This window comes from Chiloscyllium punctatum, chromosome 52 (genome assembly GCF_047496795.1).
Source record: "Chiloscyllium punctatum isolate Juve2018m chromosome 52, sChiPun1.3, whole genome shotgun sequence".
Classification (NCBI taxonomy): Eukaryota; Metazoa; Chordata; class Chondrichthyes; order Orectolobiformes; family Hemiscylliidae; genus Chiloscyllium; species Chiloscyllium punctatum.
This window is the reverse complement of record NC_092790.1, coordinates 18,728,346-18,756,337: the sequence shown is the minus strand read 5'-3', so window position 1 is coordinate 18,756,337 and position 27,992 is coordinate 18,728,346. Positions and strand designations below refer to the sequence as shown.

Below are 27,992 nucleotides of genomic sequence, written 5' to 3'. Positions count from 1 at the left end.
CAAACATAAATAAAAAGCAGGAGACAACAGCTTTGCTTCACTTGGAGGTCGCCACTGATGAAGTTACCTAGCCAGGTAATGAAACGTCTGGATATCAAACCTACAGCTCAGCGAGCAAACCTACACCCTAAACCTCAACCTGAGCGACAAACCTTCACAAACCTTGCAGACATTAGTAAAGGTATATGGATAAGAAAGGTGCAGATAAATGGGACTAGTTAGTTTGGGCAACCTTGTCAGCATGGGCGAGTTAAGCTGAAGGGCCTGTTTCTGTGCTGCATGACTATGAAAATGGATGAGAATAACAAACTTTGCCTGAAAGACAGAGTGTACAGGAGGAGGTGTGAATATGTGGGGTCATTATACAGGCCAATTTCTCTTGGCAAAGCACATGATTGGAACAAGTCAAAAACTGACTGACAAATGTTATTTCTCTATAGTCTGAACAGGATGTGGTCATCTGTGCCAAGGTGGGAAGTGGATGCAATTCCAAAATGTTCTTGAACCAATCGACTTGCTCAGCCAGAAGGCAGTGAAGAGTTTGCCAAGGGTTAGGAATCACATGCAGACCAGAGCGGGTAAGGAGGTCAGATTTCATTCCCTTAAGGACCATCACAGACAGGAACAGGAGAAGGCCATTCAGCCCCTCGAGCCTACTCATCCATTCAATAGCATCGTGACTGATGCACCATTCCTCACGCTCACTTTCCTGCACTTAACATGTAACCCTCAATTCCCTGACTGATCAAGAATTTAGGTATCTATTCCAGCCTTAAACCTGCTCCTGTCCCCACACACAGCTCTCTGTGGCAAGGAATTCCAACGACACTCAACCCTCAGAGAAGAAACTCCTCCTCACCTCAATCTTCAATTTTGAACCAGATGATCGTTTGTTCCTGACAACAGTCATCAACTCCAGATCTGTATTTGTTTAAAATCGCATTCCAACTCCATCACCTGCCACAGCAAGATTCAAATTCACATCTGCAGGGCATACCCTGGGGAGCTGAAAACACAGGATTTTGGTTCCACATTATTTCAGAACCTGATAGTGAATCTCATCAAAATTGAGACCGGAATAAATTGCCCCACACCATTAAGCTAAACATTGATGTCGACAGAATCCATACAGTGTGGAAAGAGACTATTCAGCCCATCCAGTCTGTCCCAAGCCAGTGAAGAGGATCCCACCCAGTCCTGACCCTACACCCCCGTAACCCTGCATTAACCATGGCCAATCCCCCTAGCCTGCACATCATAGTATCCTACAGTGTGGAAGCAGGCCTTTTGGCCCATCGGCTCCAATATATTGACCCTCTGAATACCAACCAATCCAGACCCACCACCTCTCCAATCCCTGTAACACTGCATTTCCCATGACTAATCCTCCTAGCGTGCATAACTCTCACACTATGGGCAACTTAGCAAGGCCAATCCATCTGAACTGCACATCTTTGGACTGTGGGAGGAAACTGGAGCACCTGGAGAAAACCCATGCAGAGAAGGGGAGAACATGCAAACAGTCACCCGAGGCTGGAATTGTTCCTGGGTTCCTGGCGCTGTGAAGCAGCAATGCCACTGCCCATGCCAAGGTTGGTTAGTTCAGTTGATTCTATAGTAGGCTTAAAATGTACAGTCACATTGACAGCATGCATTCAATTGCTGCTCTGGTTGAGATTGCTGTGAGCAATCATTCCCTGTGCTTTAGATATGGTGTTCTTCAGGTTAAACCATAAAACAGTTGTTTGCTTTTTTTCCCTCTCTCGTATGAGACAATGGTGACTTCATATTAACTGCCTGCTAAAAACATAACTCTACTGTTAAAAATTAACTGCCCTCTTTTCACTGCAAAATAACTTGTATCTTTCCTCCCTGATGTACTTTTGGAGTGAGCTGTAAATAAAAGAAAAGACATTTTACCAACGGTACATGTCTAAATGAAGTGGGAGAGGGTGCAAAGGAGAATTACCAGCATATTGCCTTGGGGGCTGAAGAGCTGTGATTGAGAGAGGTTGGACAGACTGGGATTGTTGTCCTTCCAGCAGAGTAGATTGAAAGAGAGGGATGTATAAAATGAGGAGGGATGAAGATAGAGGAGGCAGGAAGAAACTTTCCTCGCTTAACAGAGGTGGGGGAGGGGTATAGATTAAAGGTAAGGGCCAGGAAGATTTGAAGGGATGTGAGGAAAATCTTGTTCACCCAGAGGGTGGTGTGCAATCTGGAAGTCACCGCACATAAGGATGGGAGACGCAGAAACTCTCATCACTTTGAAGGAGGATTTAAATGTGCACTCGTGATGCCAAGGCTATGGAGCCAAGTGCTGGGGAAATGGGATAAGAGAATATCGAGGTGGTTGTTTCTGACTAGCACAGACTCGGGCCTTTTTCTGGGCTGCAGACTTCTCGGAAACTATGACTAACTCACTTTGATATGTGTAAACTACATCCAAGATACCATCTTGCGTGATTTTGTACATTTCATGCTCAGAGATGAGGGTCTTGTCTTTGGAAGAGAGATTCAGCAGTTAAGTTCTGGAGTTTAGAGGAATAAGGGAGATCCAACTGAGGGATATAGGGTGGTAAACGAGGTGGGATTGACAAAGGAGACAGAGAAGATGTTTCCTCAGGTGTGACAATTTAGAAAGAGTGGGTCATTGTTTCAGGAGAAGGGGGTGGAACAGATTGAAACGAGAGATGTTGAGAAACAGCTCCTCTCCATGACAGAGGGGATGTGAATCTCTGGGAATTCACTTCCCAGTATGTGGGTGCATGTCGGGACACTGAATAATTGAAGGAGGGGACAGACAGACTGTTAATCAGTGGGGTGTTAAAGGGAGCAGGGGCACGAAACTGCAGTGAGGCTGAGATGAGATCAGCCACAGCTGTACAGAATGGGGGAAAGCAGGTTCCTGTGGGCTCCTAGTCCATATGTTGCGTTGATCATCCAGCTGCCTGAACACATTTTAGTGTGGCTGGCTCATAGCACATGCTCAGAAAGCTCTGAATTGGACTGTCTAAACTGTGTTATGCATCACAGGCTATTAATCTCTTAGTAACCAAGACCATAAGATATAGTAGGCATTCGGCCCGTCAAGTATGCGTTGCCATTCTGTCATGGCTGATATGTTTGTTAACCCAATTTTCCTGCCTTCTCTCTGTAATAGTTGATCCTCCTACTGATCAAGAACCTATCTCTGTCTTGCAGACATAATGAGAACCGTCTGCAGTAATGAGTTCCACAGATTCCCCACTTTCTGGCTGAAGAAATTCCTCCTCATCTCTGTCCTAAAGGGAGTTCCCTTCACTCTGAGGCTGTGCCTTCGGGTCTTAGTCTCTCCTACTCGTGGAAATATCTTCTCTATGTCCACTCTATCCGGGCCTCTCCGTTTCAACCAGATTCACCCTCACCCTTCTAAACAAGTCCAGACTCATATTACTCAACCTCTCCTCGTATGACAAGCTCTTCATCCCTGGGATTTTTCTTGTAAATCCTTCTGCAGCCTTACCCCTTCCTCAACACTACCTGTCCTTCCACCTATCATTGTGTCATCAAAGAAACATTCAGGACAATGAAATGAAACACTCCTCATGTGAACGATGCTAGACCCAGAGCGAATGGCTCCTTGCCCTCAAAAGACCAAGGCCAGAAGGGACCATTCTCAAACAATAAGCTGTTGTACTGGGGCAATCAACAGATTGATGTCCCAGGACCTAAACTGTAGGAATCCCCTGAAAACAAGATGCAAGGTAAAGTCATCAGTGTAACATTCCCTCTTCCAATTCACACTGCCTGTTATTAATTTAGTTAACATAGATGGAACATCTCTATGATTTCGATGATTGCAAACACTATCAATGATTAATAAATTCAAATGTAAAATGATTCAAAAAGCTTGAGCAGACCTTCGCTCCATGCTATAAGCAAGAGAAACACTAGCGATGTTTAAAAATGGCTGGATTTTTGAGGGTTAAGATAAATCAGAGAAAATCTCCACTTTCACTGAACCAGAAATGTTATAAAGTATATATATTATATTCTTTACCAGCCTTTCTTGGTTTGAGATGGTGAAAACTGAGTACACCAAACTGTATGTGTTTCAGAGTCATCTATAAATAAAAAAAAATAAGCAAAGTGAACCAAAAGATTAGAGATCAGAATGTTAAAATAACAGCAAACGATGCCTCAGAATTAAATACGGACTGATAATTAAGGTCCCAGCCCCAACCCAACAGTAAAATAAGCCGAATCTCTCGGCCATGTAGCAACATTTTCAAACCAGTTCACGAACCAGGTGACTCAATAACACCAAATGTGCATTTTGCATCAACATTCACTATGAAGTTTGCACCTACCCTCTCAAAACAAGCTCACACAAGGAAGGTGGAGGCCCTGGGGTAATTTACAACCTTTTTTATTATTAATCACTCATGACACATGGGCATCACCCACTAGACCCTGTGTTTATTGCCAAACTCATCCCTAGTTGCCACTTGAGAAGATAGGGATAAGCTGCTTTCTTGAACTGCTGCAGTCCATGTGCTGTAGATAGACACGCATTGCCCTGAGGGAGGGAATTCCAGGATTTTGACCCAATGATACCAGAGGAACAGTGTTATATTTCCAAATCAGGACACAGTGTCCCAAAGGGGAACGTGTAGAGGGTGGGTGTTCCCACGTATCTGCTGCACTTATCTTTCTAGATTGAAGTAGTCATGGGTTTTGAGGGTGTTGCCTGAGGATCTTTGGTGTATTTTCAAAGTACATCTTAATATTGCTGCTACTGAACATGGGTCGTAAAGGGAGTAGATGCTTGTAGATGTGGTTCCAATTAAGTGGGGACTGCTTTTTCCCTCATTGATGTTGAGCTTTTTGAATATTGTTGAAGCTGCAACCATCCAGGCAAGTAGGTAGCAGTCCATCACACTCCTGATTTGAGACTGAGTTACTTGGAATGACTCAATCAGGGAAGATTCTGACCATATATATCCTTCTAAGGAATAAAGGAATAAAATCATGAAGAATCGATATTTTTCTATCTTCCTCAGATAGATCCCAGGGTTTACCTTACAAATTCCAAGTTCAGTCACACCCATCACGCACAGCCTCCCTCAGATATACGGAAAGCCTTTGATTTTATGCTGTTTCGTAACAATTCTCAAAGTACCCCCTTGTTCGAGAATCTCGAGGTTTGTAAACAGAATGAATAGTTGCCATTCTGTATCCCTGTGTTCTTCACTGAAGAGTACATGGCTCCAGCACAGTTCAAAACTAAAGGGTCAAAAGAACAAATGGAAAGTTGTCTTCAACTGCAGTCAGACAGTCCCTAGGTGGCAAATAATATCTGTCCCTGCTGAGTTTCTCCAACAGTTTCTGTATTTCTTTTCATTTCTGACAATGATTGCCTGAAGAAAGCTAATGGAATGCTGACATTTATATCGAGAGACTGGAGTACAGAGATGCAGGAGGGATGCTGCAGTTATACAAAACCCTGGTTAGACCCCACTTGGAGCAGATCTGGGCACCACACCTGAGGAAGGATAGATTGTCCTGGGAGTACAGCGTGAGTTTACAAGATTGATACCTGAGTTTCAGGGTTAACTTATGAGGAGAGATTACACAAATTAAGCCTCTTCTGTCCAGAATTTACAGGGTTTAGGGATGATCTCATCAAAGATATTAACAGGAGAAGACAGGGTATAGAAATTGAAAGCATTTCCACTGGATGGGGATCCTTGAACTAGGGAGGGCACAGCTGGAGAATTTGGGACAGATTGTTCAGGAGAGATGTTAGGAAGTACTACTATGCACAAAGGCTGGGAGAAGTTTGGAACTCTCTTCCACAAACAGCAGGCATTGCTGGATCAGTTGTTAGTTTTAAATCTGAGAGAGAACTTTTTTTGTTGTTCAGCAAAATTATTAAAGGGGATCGAGACCACAGGAAGGTCTATGGAGTCAGGTCACAGATCTGCCATTGAATGGTTGAACAGGATCAAGGAGCCAATGGCTTCTTCCTGCTCCTTTATACAAATATTCTACATCAATAAATCATGGAATCCCCCGCAGTTACAAAGTGGCATTTCCACACACCGGAGAAATTAATGATTTCAAATAGAAACTGAAAGCCCAAATATTTTACTTTCACATGTTCCAGATTCTCACCATCCTCTGGGTGAAACAGTCCTCAAATCGCTCTCTCAACCTCTTTCCCTTCACTTTAAAATGACGACCCCCTTGTTACTGATCCTTTTACTAAGGGAAACAGCTGCTTCCTATCCCCCTGTCATGTCCCTCATAATAGCATCACAGAGTCATACAGCAAGGAAACAGACCCTTCAGTCCAACTAGTCCATGCCGTCCATAATCTCAACCTAAACTAGTCCCACTTGTTTGCACTTGGCCCATATCTTTCCAAACCTTTCTTGTTCTTGTACTTATCTAAATGTCTTTTAAACATCGTATCTGTCCTTGTATCCGCCACTTTGCCTGGAAGTTAAATCCACACTTGAACCACTAGCCATAAAAAAATGTAGCCCATCATTTCGTTTTTAAAAATGTTTCTCCTCTCACCTGAAAAGTATGTCCACTGATCTTGAAGTCCCCCACCCTTGGGAAAAGACACCCGCCATTCACTTCATCTATGCCCATCTGATTTCATAAACCTCAATACCCCTCAAACTTCTATGGTCCGGTTAAAATAGTCCCATCCATCCAGCCTCTCTTTATAACTCAATTGCTCCAGTCCTAACAACATACTGATATATCTTTTCTGAACCCTCTCCAGCTTAACAATTTCCTTCCCATAAAAGGGCAACGAGAACTGGACACAATACACCAGAACAGGCTTCACCAGTGTCCTGTACAACTACAATATGATGTCCGAACCCCAACACTCAATGGGCTGAGCAATGAAGGCAAATGTTCTAAACACTTCCTCCAACACCCTGTGTACCTATGACACAAACCCCAAAGAATTATGTACCTGAACCCAGAGGTCTCTCTGCTGTACAACAACACTACCAATTTTACAGACCTCTATTATGTCCCCTCCACCATCAACCTTCTGTGTTGTGCAGGAAACAACCCAAACTTGCTTCCAATGCTTCCAGAGATTTGTTTTTGTTGATCTTCCCAGTCAGACAAATACCAGCATGATCACTGACCAATACATGATGACGTAGGATCAGCAGCTCACAGATTCACATTCACCATTCAATAGACTTGACCCGATCGCTGCATTTTTGAAATTTCTTGCAGGTCTGTCCTCACTCATGCCCTCAGCTCCATTTACCATCACCTCCCTTGGAGTGAAATGTTTCCAGACCATTACCCAACCAAGTTCCAATCCCGCTTGTGACAACAATTTGCTGCTGTTCGTGTGCAAAAATCCCTGGCAACAACTTCACCAACACATTCCACCCTGACCTTAAATTTACCTGGACTATCTCTGACACCTCGCTCCCCTTCTTGGACCTCTCCATCTCCATTAGTGACGACCGACTTGACACTGACATTTTTTACAAACCCACTGACTCCCATAGCCACCTGGATTACACCTCTTCCCACCCTATCTCTTGCAAAAATGCCATCTCGTATTCCCAATTTCTCCACCTCCACCGTATCTGCTCCCAGGAGGACCAGTTCCACCATAGAACACACCAGATGGCCTCCTTCTTTCGAGATCGCAATTTCCCTTCCCACATGGTTAAAGATGCCCTCCAACGCATCTCGTCCACATCCCGCACCTCCGCCCTCAGACCCCACCCCTACAACCGTAACAAGGACAGAATGCCCCTGGTGCTCACCTTCCACCCTACAAACCTTTGCATAAACCAAATCATCCGCCGACATTTCCGCCACCTCCAAAAAGACCCCACCACCAGGGATATATTTCCCTCCCCACCCCTTTCCGCCTTCCGCAAAGACCGTTCCCTCCGTGACTACCTGGTCAGGTCCACACCCCCTACGACCCACCCTCCCATTCTGGCACTTTCCCCTGCCACCGCAGGAACTGTAAAACCTGTGCCCACACCTCCTCCCTCACCTCTATCCAAGGCCCTAAAGGAGCCTTCCACATCCATCAAAGTTTCACCTGCACATCCACTAATATATTTTATTGTATCCGTTGCTCCCGATGTGGTCTCCTCTACATTGGGGAGACTGGGCGCCTCCTAGCAGAGCGCTTTAGGGATCATCTCTGAGACACCCGCACCAATCAACCAAACCGCCCCGTGGCCCAACATTTCAACTCCCCCTCCCACTCTGCCGAGGACATGGAGGTCCTGGGCCTCCTTCACCGCCGCTCCCTCACCACCAGACGCCTGGAGGAAGAACGCCTCATCTTCCGCCTTGGAACACTTCAACCCCAGGGCATCAATGTGGACTTCAACAGCTTCCTCATTTCCCCTTCCCCCACCTCATCCTAGTTTCAAACTTCCAGCTCAGCAACTGTCTCCTTGACTTGTCCGGACTTGTCCGACCTGCCTATCTTCTTTTCCAACTATCTACTCCACCCTCTCCTCCTTGACCTATCACCTTCTTCCCCTCCCCCACTCACCCATGCTACTTTCTCCCCACCCCCACCCTCCTCTAGCTTATCTCTCCACGCTTCAGGCTCACTGCCTTTATTCCTGATGAAGGGCTTTTGCCCGAAACGTCGATTTCGCTGCTCGTTGGATGCTGCCTGAACTGCTGTGCTCTTCCAGCACCACTAATCCAGTGACAAGGTCACTGGGCCAAGGTCCCAAGGACTGACCACCTGGAATTGTCCGGAATCTGGTTCAGAACTTCTATGTTCACAGAATCATAAACCTTTACTGTTCGGAAGGAGGCCACTCATGTCTGTACCAACTCCTGAAAGAGCTACCCAGCTAGTCCCACTCTCCAGTCGTATCCCTGTAGCCCTCTAACATCCTGTACAGCTGTAACATGATTCCCCAACTCCTGTCATCAGTGCTCTGACCAGTGAAGGCAAGCAAGCCAAACACATACTTCACCACAGTGTCAAGCTGCAATGCCACATTTAAGGAACTGTCTTCCTGCATCCCCGAGGTCTGTTTGTTCGGAAACACTCCCCAGACGATAGCATCAATAAAGATGTATCTAGACAGATGCATGAATGGGCGTCTCAATATTCTGTAAGTTTCAATCAGGTTGTCTCTCATATTTCTAAACTCCACTGAGTCCAGACTTAGAGTCCTCAATCTCTTCTCATAAGACAAGTTCTTCATCCCTGGGATCTTTCTTGTAAACCCCCTCCAAGTTCAGCCCATCCTTCCTGAGATAGGGGACCCAAAACTGCTCACAATGATCCAAATGTGGTCTGACCAGAGCCTTATCCAGCCTCAGCAGTACATCCCTGCTCTTGTATTCTAACCCTCCCGAAATGAATGCTAACATTACATTTACCTTCCTAACCGCCAACTGAACCTGCCTGTTAACCTGAAGAGAATCCTGAACTCGGACTCCCAAGTCCCTTCGTGCTTCAGATTTCCGAAACCTTTCCCCATTTAGGAAACAGTCTCTGTCTCTATTCTTCTAATCCCATTGTATACCCTCCCACACTGTCATCCATCTACCAACCGAACCTTAATAGGATCCTGAACTCGGACTCACCCCCGAGGACCTTGTTTGTGCTTCAGGTCTGGCAGCATCTGTCCAGAGACAGACAGAGAGAAAGCGGAGTCAACGTTTCGAGTCCGGGGGCAGCCGTCCTTCGGGAGAGTGGCCTTTGGTCTTGATGTACCGCCGCACAATTTCTTGTTCACTCCCACCTCTCTGTCTGTGTGTGTATTTGTCATTATTATTGAGTTTGGTGAGTCCCGGAGCCGGCCCTGTTGTTTCTCTCTCCTGAAAGGGTTGTCCCTTTAAAGAGTCTTTCCCCTGAAGCAGCTGCTAACGGTCACTTGGGGCACGAGGCGGCCGTTAACCGCCATCTCGCGCGGGGCCTGAGGGGGCGGGGCCTGAAGCTAAAATGGCGCCGGGGCCACGCGGGAAGGAAAAGCGCCGAGGGAGAGCGGACTGTGTCAACATGTCCCGTCCCCGAGGGTCAGGATGGTGGTTATTGGGGGGTGGAGGGGGACAGGAGAGATCCTCCCTCACAGTGAGGTATCTTGTACAAACCGCCAGGTCTCTCCCCGTCTCTCTCTCTCTAACTGTTTGACTGTCCATGACATGCTTTAACTCTGACCAGGTCGACTAATCTCGATGACTGTGATCTTGTGTCTCTTTATGACAATGTTTCTTTCTAACCTATGTTCTTCTCTATGTCTATATGTGAGAAACAAAGCCCACTCACTTCAATAATTTCAGTCCGACACAAGATCTGAATCAGTAGTGCCATTTATTTGACACTTGCAAGTGGGTGTGATGTCCACTGTCTACAAGGCAAGGGACATACACACCAAATTCAATTCATACATAACATTTATATGATTTGATGTCTATTGTTTTACACTGCTCCCTCCCCTGTTTACATCGTCCACTTCCCTAAGACCGGCCCCCATTACCCCTGTTTATCTCTTGCCTTATCCGGCCTTGTCTGTGATAAAATGCTTATTTCTGGTCTCACAAGGCTGTTTGACCTTATCCTGCTATAGGTCTTTGTTAGGCATATTCTTTCTTCATCATTATCTACCCCCTTCATCTGTGCCTTTCCCGAGGCCGTTCTGATCCCTATGACCCTTTTAATTGGGGTTTGTTCCTGTGTTTTTGTAAAAGTGGGAAGCACATGTTTATACCTACTGTTTGTACAGGCTTATCTAGCTTAACTTCATCCCCTCACAACATCTTATCTACTTGCCCATAATGTCTACCTTCTGACATACAGTTTTAGCTAATACAAAAACAATTATATATTTCCTCCACATCGTTTCCATTCTTGTTGACTCAGCTCGTGGCTAAAACAATTACACACTGGTGTGAGTTCATTTTACTTTGTAAGATGGAATTGCAGAATTGCAGAAGTAACATTAATTTACCTATATCCCACATATATCTCTCTATTTCTTCCGGCCTCTCTGTGACCCTCTGTCTCTCCTTGACTCTCTAAGTGTCTCCATACCTCTCTCTGCGTGTATAGTGGGAGTATTGTTTTGTGCTGAACACAATAACCAATCCCGCCTTAGAAAAGTGCCTAACAGTTTGGTTTATTCAGTCTTAGAGCTGACTGCCCGCTGTGGAAACGAGGTAGTGGAGCACCTCCTTACACTGCTTGCTTCGACCCCAATTCAAAATATTTTCTACAAGGATGGTGAGAAGACTTACTGGGAATACTCCAACCACAGCAGAACCGTACACACAATCATCAACATCAGCAATAGTTTAGAAGGCAATTAGGACTGCCCTCAGGAGTGAGTACCTTTCCTGAACAGCAACTTCCTTGCCGTTTCAGTGATTGGTGAGTTTCAAAGTAACTCTATCCAAACCACATTTTCGGAGGGGGAGTGTGCAAAGGGAGGTGACCTGACTCCATAGACCTGCCTTTGGCCCCTATTCCCCTGCAAAGGTCTTCCAGCACCACTAATCCAGACTTAACTTTTGTTGTGCAAAGGGAGATTTAACAGGATGTTGCTTTGGGGGCTGGAGAGTTTCAGTGATGGAGAGAGAGATTGCACCTGGAACTACATTTCTAACAGTTGCTGGATAAAAATCATGGTTCTCCCGAATAGTATTGTGGGTTTACCCTTACCCCAAGGACTGTATTCATTCAAGAAGTGGAGGTGACAGTGTTGGATTGCAGTAGACAAAATCTTTTTTTTAAATCACAACACATCATAGCTTGTACTTCCAAACAAACCTGTTGGACTATAAACCAGGTGCTCTGTGATTTTTAACATCATTCTAGAAGGCAAACACGTGGGACTAGTTTAGTTTGAGATTATGGATGGTATGGACTAGTTGGACCGAAGGGGCTGTTTCCTTGCTGTGTGATTCTATTATGGAGGAGGTGGATAGGAAACGGCTGTTTCCTTAGTCGAAGGGTCAGCAACAAGCTGGGGCGGGGGCATCATTTTAAAGTGAAGGGTAAGTGGTTTAGAGAGAGATTTGAGGATTGTGTCACCTAGAGGATGGTGGGGTTCTGGAATGTGTGAAGATAAAAAAAAAAATAAGTTTCTGTTTAAAATCACTAATTGCTCCAGTTTGTGGAAATGCCACTTTGTAACTGCAGGGTGTGTTTGTGTGTGTGTGTGTGTGTGTGTGTTGGGGGGTGGAGGGGGTGTTCCATCATATATTAATGTTGAATATTGATATCAAGGAGCAGAAGGAGGCCATTGAGCCAGTTCCACCATTCAATGGCTGATCTGTGACCTGACTCCATAGACCTGCCTTTGGCCCCTATTCCCCTTAATAACTTCGCTGAACAACAACAAAAAATACCTGTCAGATTTAAAATGAACAACTGATCCTGCAATGCCTGCTGTTTGTGGAAGAGAGTTCCCAGCCTTTGTGTGTAGTAATATTTCCTAACATCTCTCCTGAACAATCTGGCCCAAATTCTCTGGCAATGTCCTCACTTAGTTCCAGGAACCCCAACCAGTGGAAACACTTTCAATTTTTCCACCCTTTTCTGTTCATATCTTTGATCAGATCATCCATAAACCCTGTAAATTCTAGACACAACAGACTTAATTTGTGGTAAAAACAATGATTGCAGATGCTGGAAACCAGATTCTGGATTAGTGGTGCTGGAAGAGCACAGCAGTTCAGGCAGCATCCGAGGAGCAGTAAAATCGACATTTCGGGCAAAAGCCCTTCATCATATATATTCCTGATGAAGGGCTTTTGCCCGAAACGTCGATTTTACTGCTCCTCGGATGCTGCCTGAACTGCTGTGGTCTTCCAGCACCACTAATCCAGACTTAACTTTTGTTGTCAATCCCCATACCTGGGCTTCAGGGGTTAAGTTATCATTCTTGTAAACTCATGCCACACTCCCTCCTAGAGCAATCTATCCTTCCTCAGAAGTGGTACCAAGATCTGCTCCAAGTAGGGTCCAACCAGGATTTTGTATAACTGCATAAAAACAATGACTGCAGATGCTGGAAACCAGATTTTGGATTAGTGGTGCTGGAAGAGCACAGCAATTAAGGCAGCATCCGAGGAGCAGCAAAATTGACGTTTCGGGCAAAAGCCCTTCATCAGGAATGCAGCATTCCTTCTGCATCCTTGGACACCAGATCTCTCAATATAATGCCAGCATTCAATTAGCTTTCTTCAGGCAATGAATGACAGAAATAAAAAGAAACACAGAAATTGTTGGAGAAACTCAGCAGGGACAGATATTATTTGCCACCTGGGGACTGACTGTTTACTGTTGAAGACAACTTTCCATCTTTTCTCTTGACCCTTTTGAGCTGTGCTGGAGCTGTATACTGTTCAGTCAAGAACACGGGCACACGTTAGCAACTATTCATTTCATTTACAAACCTTGAGATTCTTGAACAAGGGGGCGTACTCTGAGAATTATTATTAAATGGCGAAAAATCAAAGGCTTTCCGTATATTTGAGGGAGGCTTTGTGCGATGGGTATAACACAACTTTTAATTTGTAGGGTGTACCCTGGGATCCATCTGAGGAAGACAGAACTATATTAATTTTTCATGATTTCATTTCCTTTTTTCCTTGTAGGGATATATATGGTCAGAATCTTCCCTGATTGAGCCATTCCAAGTATCTCAGTCTCAAGTCAGTATTGTGATGGAATGCTCCCCACTTGCCTGGATGGTGGCAGTCTCAACAACACTCGAGCAGCTCGATTAGAACCACATCCACAAACATCCACTCTCTCTACTTCCCATGCTCAGTGGCAGCAGTGTATACCGTCAACAAAACACCTTCAAAACCCACAACCACTTCTATCTAGAAAGACAAGTGCAACAGGTACGTGGGCACACTCACCCTCTACAAGTTCCCCTCTGGGTCAATCAGTATCCTGACTTGGAAACATAATACTGTTCCTTCAGTGTCATTGGGTTAAAATCCTTGCATTGCCCTGAGGGAGGGAATTCGTACCTGTCTACAACACATGGACTATAGCAGTTCAAGAAAGCAGCTCATCCCTACCATCTCAAGGGGGTAAGAAGGGATGAGTTGGACAATAAACACTGGACCCAGTGGGTGATGCCCAAGTGCCATGAGTGAATAATAATACAAAAAATTGCAAATTACCCCAGGGGCTTCACCTTCCCTATGTGAGCTTGTTCTGGGAGGGTAGGCATCAACTTTGTAGTGAATGTTGATGCAAAATACACATTCGATGTTATTGAGTCATCTGGTTTGTGAACTGCTTGGAAACGGTCGATATATAGCCAAGAGCTTAGGTTTCTAGTCCAGCTGGGTTGGGGCTTTGATCTTATATATCACTCTCTATTTAATTTTGAGTTATCGTTTGTTGTTGTTCGAACATTCTGATCTCTAACCTTTCGGTTCACTTTGATGTTTTTGATTATAGATGACTCCAAACCAGATAGCAGTTTAGCATACCATGTTTTAACCATCTCAAAACCAAGAAACACTGGTAAAGGATACAGTATATATACTTTTATAACATTTCTGGTTCAGTGAAAGTGGAGATTTTCTTTAGTTTACCTTAACTCTCAAAAACCCAGCCAATGTTAAGCATCGCTAGTGTTTCCCTTGCTTATAGCATAAAGCGTAGGCTTGCCCAAGCTTTTTGAATTTTTTTACATCATTTGAATTTATTAATAATCAGTAGTGTTTGCAATCAACTAAATCACAGATATGTTCCATCTTTGTCAACTAAATTATCAACAGGGCAATGTGAATTGGAAGAGGGAAAGTTACACTGATGGCTAATCGCTTTATCTTTCATCTTGTTTTGAGGGGCTGCCTCAGTTTTAGACCCTGGGACATCAATCTGTTGTTTGCCCCAGTACAACAGCTTAATGTCTGAGAGTGGCCCCTTCTGGCCTTGGTCTTTGGGGCAAGGAACCATTTGCTTTGGGTCTAGCATCATTCACATGAGCAGCATTACCATTTCATTGTCATGAGTGTTTCTTTGATGATACAAAGATAGGTGGAAGGACAGGTAGTGTTGAGGAAGCAGGGAGGCTGCAGAAGGATTTGGACAGGCCCGGAGAGTGGGCAATGGAATGGCAGGTAAAATACAATGTGGGAAAGTGGGAAGTTATGTATGTTAGTAAGAAGAATAGGGAACAAGAGTGTTTCCTGAATGGGGAAAAGTTTCGGAAATCTGAAGTACAAAGGGACTTGAGAGTCCAAGTTCAGGATTCTCTTCACATTACCAGGCAGGTTCAGATGAGAGTTAGGAAGGCAAATGTAATGTGAGCATTAATTTTGAGAGGGTTAGATTACAAGAGCAAGATGTACTGCTGAGGCTGTATAAGGCTCCACATTTGGAGCATTGGGAGCAGTTTTGGGCCCCCTATCTTGGGAAGGATGGGCTGAACATCGAGGGCGTCCAGAGAGGGTTTACACAATGAAGAACTTTTCGTGTGAGGAGAGGTTGAGGACTCTTGAGTCTCAACTAGATGGAGTTTAGAAGAGTGAGGGAGAATCTGATTGAAAGTTGGAGAATACTGAGGGGCCCGGACAGAGTGGACATGTCGAAGATGCTTCCACGAGTAGGAGAGACTAGGACCCGAAGGCAAGGCCTCAGAGTGAAGGGAACTTCCTTTAGAACTGAGATGAGGAGGAATTTCTTCAGGATGACAGTGGGGTATCTGTGGACCTCATTCCTACAGATGGCTGTCATTAATAGCTGGGTCCTTGATCAGTAGGAGGATCGACCGTGACAGAAAGAATGCAGGAGTATGGGGTTAAGCAACATATCAGCTATGACAGAATGGCTGAGCAATCTTGATGGGCCAAATGGCTGCTATATCTTATGGTGTTGGTTATTAAGTGAATACTAAACTGTGATGCCTCGCACAGTTTCGGCACTCAGATTCAGAGCTTTCTGAGCATACGCTATTAGTCACTCACACTAAAAAGTGTTCAGGCAACTGGGCGACCAACACAACATAGGAGCCCTCGGGAGCCTGCTTCCCCCATTCTATATGGATGTGACTGATCTCATTTCAGTCTCGACTCCAATTTCCTGCCACCGCTCCCTTTAACCTCTCACTGATGAACAAACTGTCTGGCCCCTCCTTCAATTTATTCGATGTCTCGACATGTCCCCACACACTGGAGGGTCAATTCCCATAGATTTCCACCCCCTCTCCTTTGGAGAGAAGCGATTCCTCACTATCACTGTTTTCAATCTGTCCTGTCCCCTTCTCCTGAAAAAAATTACCCTCTCGTTCTAAATCTTCCCACATAAGGAAACATCCTCTCTCTGTCACCTTTGTCATTTCTACCCCCTTTAGCGTCCTACATCCCTCAATTAGATCCCTGCTCATTCCTACTCCAGAGAGCATTGGCCGAAACTGCTCTATCTCTCTCTCAATGCGAAACCCCTCATCTCTGAACATGAAATGTACAAAAGTGCATTCCTTTTAGATGATATCTTGGATGTAGACTACAAATCTCAAAGTGAGTTAGTCATAGTTTCCGAGAGGTCTACAGCACTGAAAAAGGACCATCGGCCCATCGAGTCTGTGCTGGTCAGAAACAATCAACCCACTATTCTCTAATCCCATTTCCCCAGTACTTGGCCCATAGCCTTGGCGTCCCGAGTGCACATCTAAATCTTCCTTCAATGTGATGAGTGTTTCTGCTTCTCCCACTCTTACAGGCAGTGAGTTCCAGATTCCCCACCACCCTTCATGTATTGCTGGACATCGGATTGCATCTGGGAAAATTAACAAACACTGAAATTCACAACTAATCTTGGAGGAACCTGTTTGGGAGAGTACACAGCATAGAAACAGCTAAGAGGATATTTTAAGCGTGGCCTTACAGTAAGTCTTTAGTAACGAGTAGAGTCCATTCTTTCTTGATTATATGTTTTATTGAGATATGGCTCTTGATTAATACTAACGGCCAATATTTTAAAGTTAATTTAACCTGGAACAGTGTTTTGTAGATGAATAAGACACTGCTATTTTCTGGGTCTATAGATTGGAGCTAAAATGGCCTTTTGTAGAGTGATATGCTCTTCTTGTCCGATGTGAGTGTTCAGGGAGAGTTTACGGGCCACTGAGGATTATATCTGCAATAAATGCTGTTGGTTGCGAATCCTATCAGATTGAATGGATTGGTTGGAGAGACAGTTAGAGGCAATGAGGATGTGCAAGGGGATGTGATGGATGGCAGTTATAAGAAGAGGGAAATGTCGCAGATACAGTTACTTCGAAGGATTAACTCCAGGAAAGGTAAGAGTAGTAGGCAGTTAGCGCAGGAGTCTTCTGTGGCTATCCCCATTTCAAACAAGTATGCTGTTTTGGAAAATGTAGGGGATGATGGATTCTCAGGGGAACAGCCAAATTTCTGGTATTGAGACTGGCTCTAATGCAATGTCGGATTCCAAGCGATCGATTGTGTTAGGGGACTTTCTGATCTGAGGTACAGACAGACATTTCTGTGGGCAGAAGCAACAAATCAGAAAGTTGTGTTGCTTTCCTGATGCCAGGATCAAGGATGTCTCCGAGATGGTGCAGAATGTTCTCAAGGGAGAGAGGGGCCAGCAGGAGATCATTGTACATGTTGGAACCAATGACATGGGAAGGGAAAAGGTTGAGATTCTGAAGGTAGATTACAGAGAGTTAGGCAGGAATTTAAAAAGGTCCTTGAGAGTAACAATATCTGGATTGCTCCCAACGCTATGAGCTAGTGAGCGCAGGAATAGATGGCTGAGGAGCTGGTGTATGGGAGAAGAATTCACATTTGTGGATCATTGGGGGTAGACGTGACCCCCAAGAAGGACAGATTGCACTTAACTTGGAAGGGGATTAATATACTGGCAGGGAAAATTGCTGGAAATGCTCAGGAGGATGTAAACTAGTAAGATAGGGGGTTGGGACCCAGGGAGATTGTGAGGAAAGAGAGCAATCTGAGACTGGTTCAGTTGAGAACAGAAATGAGTCAAACAGTCAGGGTAGGTAGGGACAAAGCAAAGAACAAGGTAGGACTGATAAATTAAACTGCATTTATTTCAATGCAAGCAACCTAACAGGGAAGGCAGATGAACTCGGGGCAAGGTAAGGAACATGGGACAGGCATATCAAAGCAATTACAGAAAATGGCTGAGATGGACAGGACTGGCAGCTTAATGTTCCAGGAAACAAATTCCACAGGAAGGACAGAAAAGTAGGTGAGAAAGGAGGGGGAGTGGTGTTTTTGATAAGGGAAAGCATTACAGCTGTACTGAGGGAGAATGTACCCAGAAACACATCCAGGAAAGTTGTTTGGGTGGAACTGAGAAATAAGAAAGGGATGATCACCTTATCGGGATTGTATTATAGACCCCCCTAATAGTCAGAGGGAAATTAAGAAACAAACTTGTCAGGAGATCTAGGGGATTTTAACTTTCCAGACCTAGATTGGGACTGCCATAGTGTTAAGGGTTTAGATGGAGAGGAATTTGTTAAATGTGTACAAAAACATTTTCTGCAACAATATATGGATGTGCCTACTAGAGAAGTTGAAAACCTTGACCTACTCTTGTGAAATAAGGAAGGGCAGGTGACTGAGGTGTCAGTGGGGGAGCACTTTGGGGCCAGCGACCATAATTCTATTAGTTTTGAAATAGTGATGGAAAAGCACAGGCCACATTTAAAAGTTGAAGTTCTAAATTGAAGCAAGGCCAATTTTGATGGTATTAGGCAAGAACTTTCAAAAGCTGACTGGGGGCAGATGTTCACAGATAAAGGGATGGCTGGAAAATGGGAAGACTTCAGAAATGAGATGACAAGAGTGCAGAGAAAGTATATTCCTGTTAGGGTGAAAGGAAATGCTGGTAGGTGCAGGGAATGCTGGATGAACTGAGAAATAAGAAAGGGATGATTTCCTTATTGGGATTGTATTCCAGACCCCCCCCCCCCCCCTCCCCTCAATAGTCAGAGGGAAATTGAGAAATAAACTTGCAAGGGGATCTCAGCTATCTGTAAGAATAATATGATAGTTATGGTAGGGGATTTTAACTTTACAAACATCGACTGGAACTGTCATAGTGTTAAAGGTTTAGATGGAGAGGAATTCCTTAAGTGCATACAAGACAATTTTCTGATTCAGTATGAGGATGTACCTACTAGAGAAGGTGCAAAACTTGACCTACTCTTAGGAAATTTGGTTAAGAAAAAGGAAGACTATATCAGGTATAGACAGGATAGATTCAGTGAATCCTTAGAAAACTTTAAAGGAAGTAGGAGTATTCTTAGTAGGGAAATCAGGAGGGCAAAAAGGGGACACGAGATAGCTTTGGCAAATAGAATTAAAGAGAATCCAAAGGGTTCTTACAAATATATTAAGGACAAAAGGGTAACTAGGGAGAGAACTGGGCCTCTCAAAGATCAGCAAGGCGGTCTTTGTGTGGAGCCACAGAAAATGGGGGAGATACTAAATGAATATTTTGCATGAGTATTTACTGTGGAAAAGGATATAGAAGATATAGACTGTAGGGAAGTAGATGGTGACATCTTGCAAAATGTCTAAATTACAGAGGAGGAAGTGCTGGATGTCTTGAAACAGTAAAAGGTGGATAAATCGCCAAGACCTGATCAGGTGTACCCGAGAACTCGCGGAAAGCTAGAGAAGTGATTGCTGGGCCTCTTGCTGAGATATTTGTATCATCAATAGTCACAGAGGAGGTGCCGGAAGTCTGGAGGTTGGCAAACGTGGTGCCACTGTTTAAGAAGGGCAGTAAAGGCAAGCCAGGTAACTATAGACTGGTGAACCTGACCTCATTGGTGGTCACGTTGTTGGAGGGAATCCTGAGGGACAGGCTGTACATGTATTTTGAAAGGCAAGGACTGATTAGGGATCGTCAACATGGCTTTGTGCGTGGGAAATCATGTCTCACAAATTGATTGAGTTTTTTGAAGAAGTAACAAAGAAGATTGATGAGGGCTGAGCAATAGTTGTGATCTATATGGACTTCAGTAAGGTGTTTGACAAGGTTCCCCATGGGAGACTGATCAGCAAGGTTAGATCTCATGGAATACAGGGAGAACTAGACATTTGGATACAGAACTGGCTCAAAGGTAGAAGACAGAGGGTGGTGGTGAAGGGTTGTTTTTCAGACTGGAGGTCTGTGACCAGTGGAGTACCATAAGGATCGGTGCTCGGTCCTCTACTTTTTATCATTTACATAGATGGATTTGGATGCGAGCATAAGAGTTAGTAAGTTTGCAGATGACACCAAAATTGGAGATGTAGTGGACAGCGAAGAGGGTTATCTCCGATTACAACAGGATCTGGACCAGATGGGCCAATGGGCTAGGAATTTACAGATGGAATTTAATTCAGATAAATGTGAGGTGCTGCATTTTGGGAAAGCAAATTTTAGCAGGACTTATGCATTTAATGGTAAGGTCCTAAGGAGTGTTGCTGAACAGAGAGACCTTGGAGTGCAGGTTCATAGCTCCTTGAAAGTGCAGTCGCAGGTAGATAGGATAGTGAAGAAGACGTTTGATATGCTTTCCATTATTGGTCAGAGTATTGGGTACAGGAGTTGGGAGGTCATGTTGCGGCTGTACAGGACATTGGTTAGGCCACTGTTGGAATATTGCATGCAATTCTGGTCTCCTTCCTATCGGAAAGATGTTTTGACACATGAAAGGGTTCAGGAAAGATTTACCAGGATGTTGCCAGGGTTGTAGGATTTGAGCTATAGGGAGAGGCTGAACAGGCTGGGGCTGTTTTCCCTGGAGCGGCAAAGGCTGAGGGGTGACCTTATCGAGGGTTATGAAATTATGCGGGGCATGGATAGGATAAACAGACAAAGTCTTTTCCCTGGGATCGGGGAGTCCAGAACTAGAGGGCATTGGTTTAGGGTGAGAGGGGAAAGATATAAAAGAGACCTAAAGGGGCAACTTTTTCAAGCAGAGGGTGGTACGTGTATGGAATGAGCAGCCAGAGGATGTGGTGGAGGCTGGTACAATTGCAACATTTAAGAGGCATTTGGATGGGTATATGAATAGGAAGGGTTTGGAGGGATATGGGCCAGGTGCTGGCAGGTGGGACCAGATTGGGTTGGGATATCTGGTCGGCATGTACAGGTTGGACCAAAGGGTCTCTCTCCATGCTGTACATCTCTACGACTCTTTGACTAAAGAAACAGGAGGAAGCATTGTCAGGTATAGACAGGTTAGATCGAGAGAATCCTTCGAAGAGTATAAAGGCAGTAGGAGTATACTTCAGAGAGAAATCAGGAGGGCAAAAAGGCGACATGAGATAGCTTTGGCAAATAACGTTAAGGAGATACTAAAGGGTTTTTACAAATACATTAAGGACAAAAGGAGTAACTAGGGAGAGAATCGAGCCCCTCAAAGATCAGCAAGGCGGTCTTGTGTGGAGCCGTCGGAGATGGGGGAGATATGAAACGAGTATTTTGCATCATATTTACTGTGGAAAAGGACATTGAAGATATAGAACGTAGGGAAGTAGATGGTGACACCTTGCAAAATGCCCATAATTACAAAGATATTACATATCTAAATAAACTGGGAGAGGGAGAAACGTTATCTTTCTCGTACATTCCAAAATTCAAATTCTGTTTTGATGCCACTAAATGTTTGGAATCGTAGATTCTTGCAGCATGGAAACAAACCTTTCTGCCTAACTCGTGCATGCTGACCAGGTTTACTGATCCAGTCCCATTTGCCAGCATTTACCTCAACCGTCTGAAACTTTCGCATCTGAGTGTCTGTCGAAATGTCTTCTCAAAGTTGGAATTGTATCTATCTCCACCATTTGCTCTGGCGGTTCATATCATACACACACTGACTCTCTGTGTGAAAACGTTGCCCCTTAGGGCCTTATTAAATCTGTCCCCTCTCAACTTAAAACCATGCTTTCCAGTTTTGAACTCTCCTACCCTGGGGAAAAGACCTTGGCTGTTCAGGTTATCTAAGCCCCTCGCAATTTTAGGAACCCCTATAACGTTCCCCCTTAGTCTCCTGTGCTCCAGCTTATCCATTAAATATAAACCCTCCACTCTCGATAGCATCCCTGTAAATCTTTTTGATGTCCTTTCAAAGTCGACTTCCACAACAAGACATGAACCCAGATCCCAAGAACATGCCCTTGGTCTCTGGATTAGTAGCTGAAAATGTGTTGCTGGAAAAGCGCAGCAGGTCAGGCAGCATCCAAGGAACAGGAGAATCGACGTTTCAGGTATCAGCCCTTCTTCAGCTCCTGTTCCTTGGATGCTGCCTGACCTGCTGCGCTTTTCCAACAACACATTTTCAGCTCTGATCTCCAGCATCTGCAGTCCTCACTTTCTCCTCTTTGGATTAGTAGGCCACTGGGTCATCACACTTTCGATGTGTGGCTTCAGCCTGCAGCCATGTAATTCCTCAGTTGCAATGTTCTCTTTTCTAATGAAGGCTTTCATCATTTCTTCATCCATAAAATATTGAGGATATGTCTTCATGATCTGAACCATATAATTAAAATTCTTCATATCTCCTTTGCTACACTCGTCAATCCACCTTGAACCTTTGTGATATAGTTCACGCACTCTCCTCAAATGAGGACAGATTCCCAATCTTTGTCCTCAGACTATTTTCCTTATATTGTAAAATACCGGCCTCAAATCCCATCGCGAATCTTAATAAAACAGACAGCAGCAATAGTTTTTATTTTCCTTACAGGTCAACATAACTCAACACAGTGTCTTGTAAATCTTTTCAGCACCTCCTCAATTGTTGCTGCACATTTCTTTAAATGTGGGACTCAAGAGACCGCAGGCACCATGTTTGTATGAAGAAAACATGTATCGTGTCATAAAACTGGAAAAGGCTTACCGAGACGGGAGGGTCTGAATTACAACGAGAGGCTGGTTAGGCTGGAACTTATTTCCCTGGAGCCTCAGAGGTTAAGGATGACCATTTAGCAGTTAATAACATCAAAAAGGAACAGATAAGACGAATGCACATGGGTCTTTTCCCCAAGGTAGGAGAGTCCAAAACTAGAAAACTAGAACTGAGAGGGGAAAGATTTCAAGGGGTCCTGAGAGGCAAATTTTATACACAGAGTAATATTTGCATTGAGCAAGCGACCAGCGGAAGTAGTGGAGGTTGGTACAATTATGACATTTAAAAAACGGTTCTACAGGGACATGGATAATAACAGATGGAAGGGTAAGTGTCAAACACAGGCAAGAGGGACTAGTTCAGTTTAGGAAACCTGGTCGGCATGGACGAGTTGGGCTGAAGGACCTGCTTGCATGGTGCACTCAATGTTTGAGACACTCAGGATTGCACCCTCTTCACTGTACATCGCTGCCACTTAGGAGTTTATTTCCTGCCGGGAGGGGAGCAACACCAACAGCGTGGGTTCAATTCAGTACTGGCTAAACTCCCCACGAAGGTCTCTCCACACTGATGTGTGGTGACCCTCAGATTAAACCAGCAATCTCCTACCTCGTTAATGAGAGACAGGCTGTGGTGACTTTACAATCGTTCCCATAAAGTGCTAAATTGAGGGGGGTTGACAAAGGAAACAGAGAGAGGATGTTTCGTTGTGTGGGACAATCTAGAACGATCGGTTATCATTTCAAGATGCGGCAGATTGAAACCCGAAATGAAGAAGAATGGATTCTCTCAAAAGTGGCGGGGGTGATGACGAGTAAGTTTTTAAGCTTGTGTTGTTTACTCTGGGGTAGAGAAGGTGGTTTGAGGAGGGTGCGAGAAGGGACCTAACTGAGGTGTGTAAGGCTATGGGGGACATGGAGAAGCTGTTCGCCTTGGTCAAAAGTCAACAACATGGGGGAAGGCATCATTTTAAAGTGAAAGGCAGAGGGGGATTTGAGGCTAGTTTCACCTAGAGGATGATGAGGGTCTGGAATGCACTGCCTGGGAGGCTAGCTGAGGAGGGAATCCTCACGTAATGGGCCAAATGTCCTCTTCTGTACTGCATGATTCAGAATGTCTCCAATGTTTAAAGCAGCCCTCCACTGAAATATAAACATTGTCTCCGACAGTTTGTAACTCCAGGTAATTACCTAGAACTTGAACATCAACAGGCCATGATGTGTATGGGCACATTTTACAGCTGTACAATCCACTGTCATCGGTGCTGTTTATTTTAATGCTGTGCGAAGACGCTCATATTTCAGACTTCATTGAATTGATCATCTTGCCTTTTTATAAAAGGTAAATTCTCTCTCCGACCAAATTTTGAATCTGAACCGACAATTTAGTTTCACTGTATCTCCTTTCAAAAGTGAAACTGGAACAATGTGGAAATCCACATTTCCATCTAAGATTGAAAGCAAAGTTGCATCATTGCAGCTTACCACAGGCTATCACTTCACTGGTAACTGTTCCAAAAACATTCACTATCACATTGTTTCTGGAATGGGTTTACGAGTATCAGTCCAGCCAAACTATCCCCGATATTTTCTACAATCCGTTCTGAATAAATAAATAAATATCATTAACTTGCTTTCAACTCACCTTCAGAATTGAGCACAGTTTTGCTTCCTCTTACCGAGGAAGAGATCTTAAGACCATAAGAAATCAGATCGGGGGAGGTCATTCTGCCCCCTTCCCAGTCGTAAAGAGTCAAATAAAATCAGACACTTTTAAATGTCAGCTGAAAGCAAATGCAAGTAGAGATGAGGAAAATAAGATGCACAAATACAACACGAGGATTGAAGTAAAAGTTTTTTTTTAAAGTTATGACTTGGAGGTGCCTGTGTTGGACTAGGATGGACTAGGGTGGACAATGTTAAAATCACACAACATGAGGTTATAGTCCAACAGGCTTATTTGGAAACACTAGCTTTTGTAGTGCACTCCTTCACAACCACCTGATGAAGGAACAGTGCTTCCAAATAAATCTATTGGACTCTCACCTTTTGTTGTATGATTTTTACTTTAAAAATGTTAAAAGAGTAAAAGGCAAGGACTGAAAATAGTACAATAGCAGCAAGAGGCACAATTAGCAAGTTAAATAGACATAGGACTATCAATTCTTAATGATATTATATGACACTCAAACCTCAGAGTAAATGATGCTGTAGGCAATAGTGATCGTAAATTATAGTTGATACAAATCAGTTGGTTGGATCAGAATTTGAATTAATAGAGAAGGAAGGGCACTACTCTCTGGGTGAAAGCACTTCTCCTTATCTCACTGCTACCCGATTTACTTGACACTGTGACCCCCTGGTTTTGAACATCACACCCAGCCTCCATGGTCATCAGGAACATACTTCCTGCGTTTACTCTGTCTATTCATAGAGTAAACAGCAAGGAAACCGAGTCTTCTGTCCAACCAGTCCACGCTGACCCTGTTCCCAAAATAAACTAGTCCTACCTACCTGCATTTAGCCTACATTCTCCAAACCTTTCCTCTTCATGAACTAATTTGAATGTCTTTTCAACATTAAAACTGTGTATGCATTCGCCACTTTCTCTGGCAGTTCATTTCATGCACCAACCACTCTGTAAAAAAATAAGTTGCCCTAAAGACCTTTTTAAAATCTTTCTCTCCTCACCTTAAAAATATGTTCTGTAGTTTTGAATTCCTCCACCTGAAGGAAAAGATGCTCGTAATTCACTTTTTCTATGCTCCTCATGATTTGAGAACCTCAAAATGGTCGGCCGTTAACTGCCTCTGCTCCAGTGAAAAATGTCCCAGTCTTTCTAATCTATTTTTGTGTCTCAAACCCTCCATTCCCACTAACCTACTGGTAAATCATTTCAGTGCCCTCTCTAGTTTAACAATATCCTTCGTATAACAGGGCGACCAGAATGGCACTCGGTGTTCTAGAGGAGACCTCAACACTTCAAAATGACATCCAAACTCCGATACTCAAAGGTCTGATCAAAGAAGGCAAGCATACTAAATGCCTTCTTAAACACTCTGTCATGCAAATTTCAAAGAATTGTGCACCTGCATGCCTAAATTCCTCTGCTCTACAACACTGACCGAGGCCCTATCATTAATTGTATCAAGTATTCTTGTTTGTATAATCAAAATGCAATATCGCACATTTATCCAAATTAAACTCTATCTGCTACTCCTCAGCCCACTGATGAAATTGATCAAGGTTCTTTGTAATCCTAAGTCAACTTTTTCACTGTTCACTATACCACCAAGTTTGCACACTTACTAGCCATGTATCCAGTATTCTCATCCAAATCATTTAAATTAATCACAAATAACAGAGGACACTGCAACAATCCTTATGGAACAAGACAGGCCCATTCCTCCAATCTGAAAACAACCTTCCACCATAACTCCGTTTCCTGTCATTAAACCAATTTGTATCCAATTCGCAAGCTCATCCTAAATTCCGTGTGATATAACTGTCCTAATTAGTCAATCATGCGGAACCTTATCAAAGGTTTTTTTACTGAAATCCAAGTAAACAACGTCTACAACTCCCCATTCATGTATTTTTTGGTCATTTCATTAACAAATTCAATCAAGTTGGTTAGAACATATTTTCGACCCACAAAACAATGCTGACTGTCCCTAGTCAATCCCCTCCTTGCCAAATGCGTGTAAATACTATCTTTCATAAACACGTCCAAAAACTTACCCATCAGACTCACAAATCAAAAGCTTCCAGGATTCTCATTACAGCCTTTCTTTAAGAAAGGCTCAATATTAGCCAACCTTAAATACCAATTTGTGTGTGTGTGTGTATGCAGGCGTGAAATTCTTATTCACTTTTCACCACCAGGATGAAAGGAAACATCTGATTGGCCAGTCACAAGCAATGTCACTGAGGGCAATCATTAAATCATGACTTTATAGATGATACAAATATTATTAGTCAGAGCCCCACAATTACTTCCACATTGTCTTGGAATTAATTTGATCATGTCCTGGTGGGTTTGTTTACCTTTGTTTTCTGATACTTCCAGCGCGACTTGTTCTGTAATGTCAAATGTTTTCAAAATATTGATATTCATTTCCTGGAGTTCCTTTCTCAAAAACTGACGCAAAATATTACTTTAATACCTTCTATTAGAATTTTCTAGCTTTCTATCAGGTGCCCTCCTTGTTCTTCTAAACTCTAGTGAATATAATCATAACCAATCCAGTCTCTCATCATATATATACTTGACCACGATCTAAACTGCCCCAAGTTGCCAATTGAGAAAGTGATGTTGAGCTTTTTTCTTGAACCGCTGTAGTCCATGTGCTGTCGGTAGACCCACAATGCCCTGTGGGAGAGAATTTCACCATTTTGTCCCAGCGGCACAGAAGAGACTATCAATATATTTCCAAGTCAGGATGGTGAGTGGCTTGGAGGGGAGCCTGCAGGGTGTAAGGTTCCCATGCATCTGCTGCCTTTTAGATGGAAGTGGTCATCGGTTTTGAAGGTGCTGTCTGAGGATCTTCTGTGAACTTCTGCAGGGCATTTTGTAAATAGTACACAATGCTGTCACTGAGCGTCAGTCGTGGGTGTCGTGGACGCTTGTGAATGTGGTGCCAGTCAAGTGGGGGCTGCTTTGTCCTTGGATTGTGTCAAGCTTTTCGAGGACTGTCCCATCACACTCCTGATTTGCGCCTTGTAGATGGTGGACAGGCGTCGGGAATCAGGAGTTGAGTTACTCGCAACAGAATTTGCAACCTCTGATCTGATCTTACAGCCACTGTGGGCATGTGACAACTCCAGTTGAGCTTCTCCAGGAAACTCCGGGATGTTGATCGCGGGGGACTCAGTGATGATAACACCCTTAAATCACAAATGGTGATGGTTAAATTCTCCTTCAATGATAACTCTCAGGATGTTAAAAGTGGGAGATGTGAATACTACTGAATGTCAAAGGGCAATGGTTAGATTGTCTCTTATTGGTAATGGGCAAAAGTGAGGACTGCAGATGCTGGAAACCAGAGTTTAGATCAGAGTGGTGCTGGAAAAGCACAACAGGTCAGGCAGCATC

General features: G+C 43.9%; 1 protein-coding gene across 1 annotated transcript in view; it reads left to right on the top strand.

Annotated features, from left to right (window-relative positions):
* Window positions 1-13,743: 13,743 nt before the first annotated feature.
* The window catches only part of LOC140470809 (uncharacterized), a 69,467-nt gene continuing 55,218 nt past the window's right edge, over window positions 13,744-27,992 (top strand). Inside the window, exons 1-2 of the mRNA XM_072566792.1 lie at window positions 13,744-13,878; window positions 16,718-16,883. The gene's annotated coding sequence lies outside the window, so the exon portion shown is untranslated. The remainder of the gene's footprint in view (window positions 13,879-16,717; window positions 16,884-27,992) is intronic.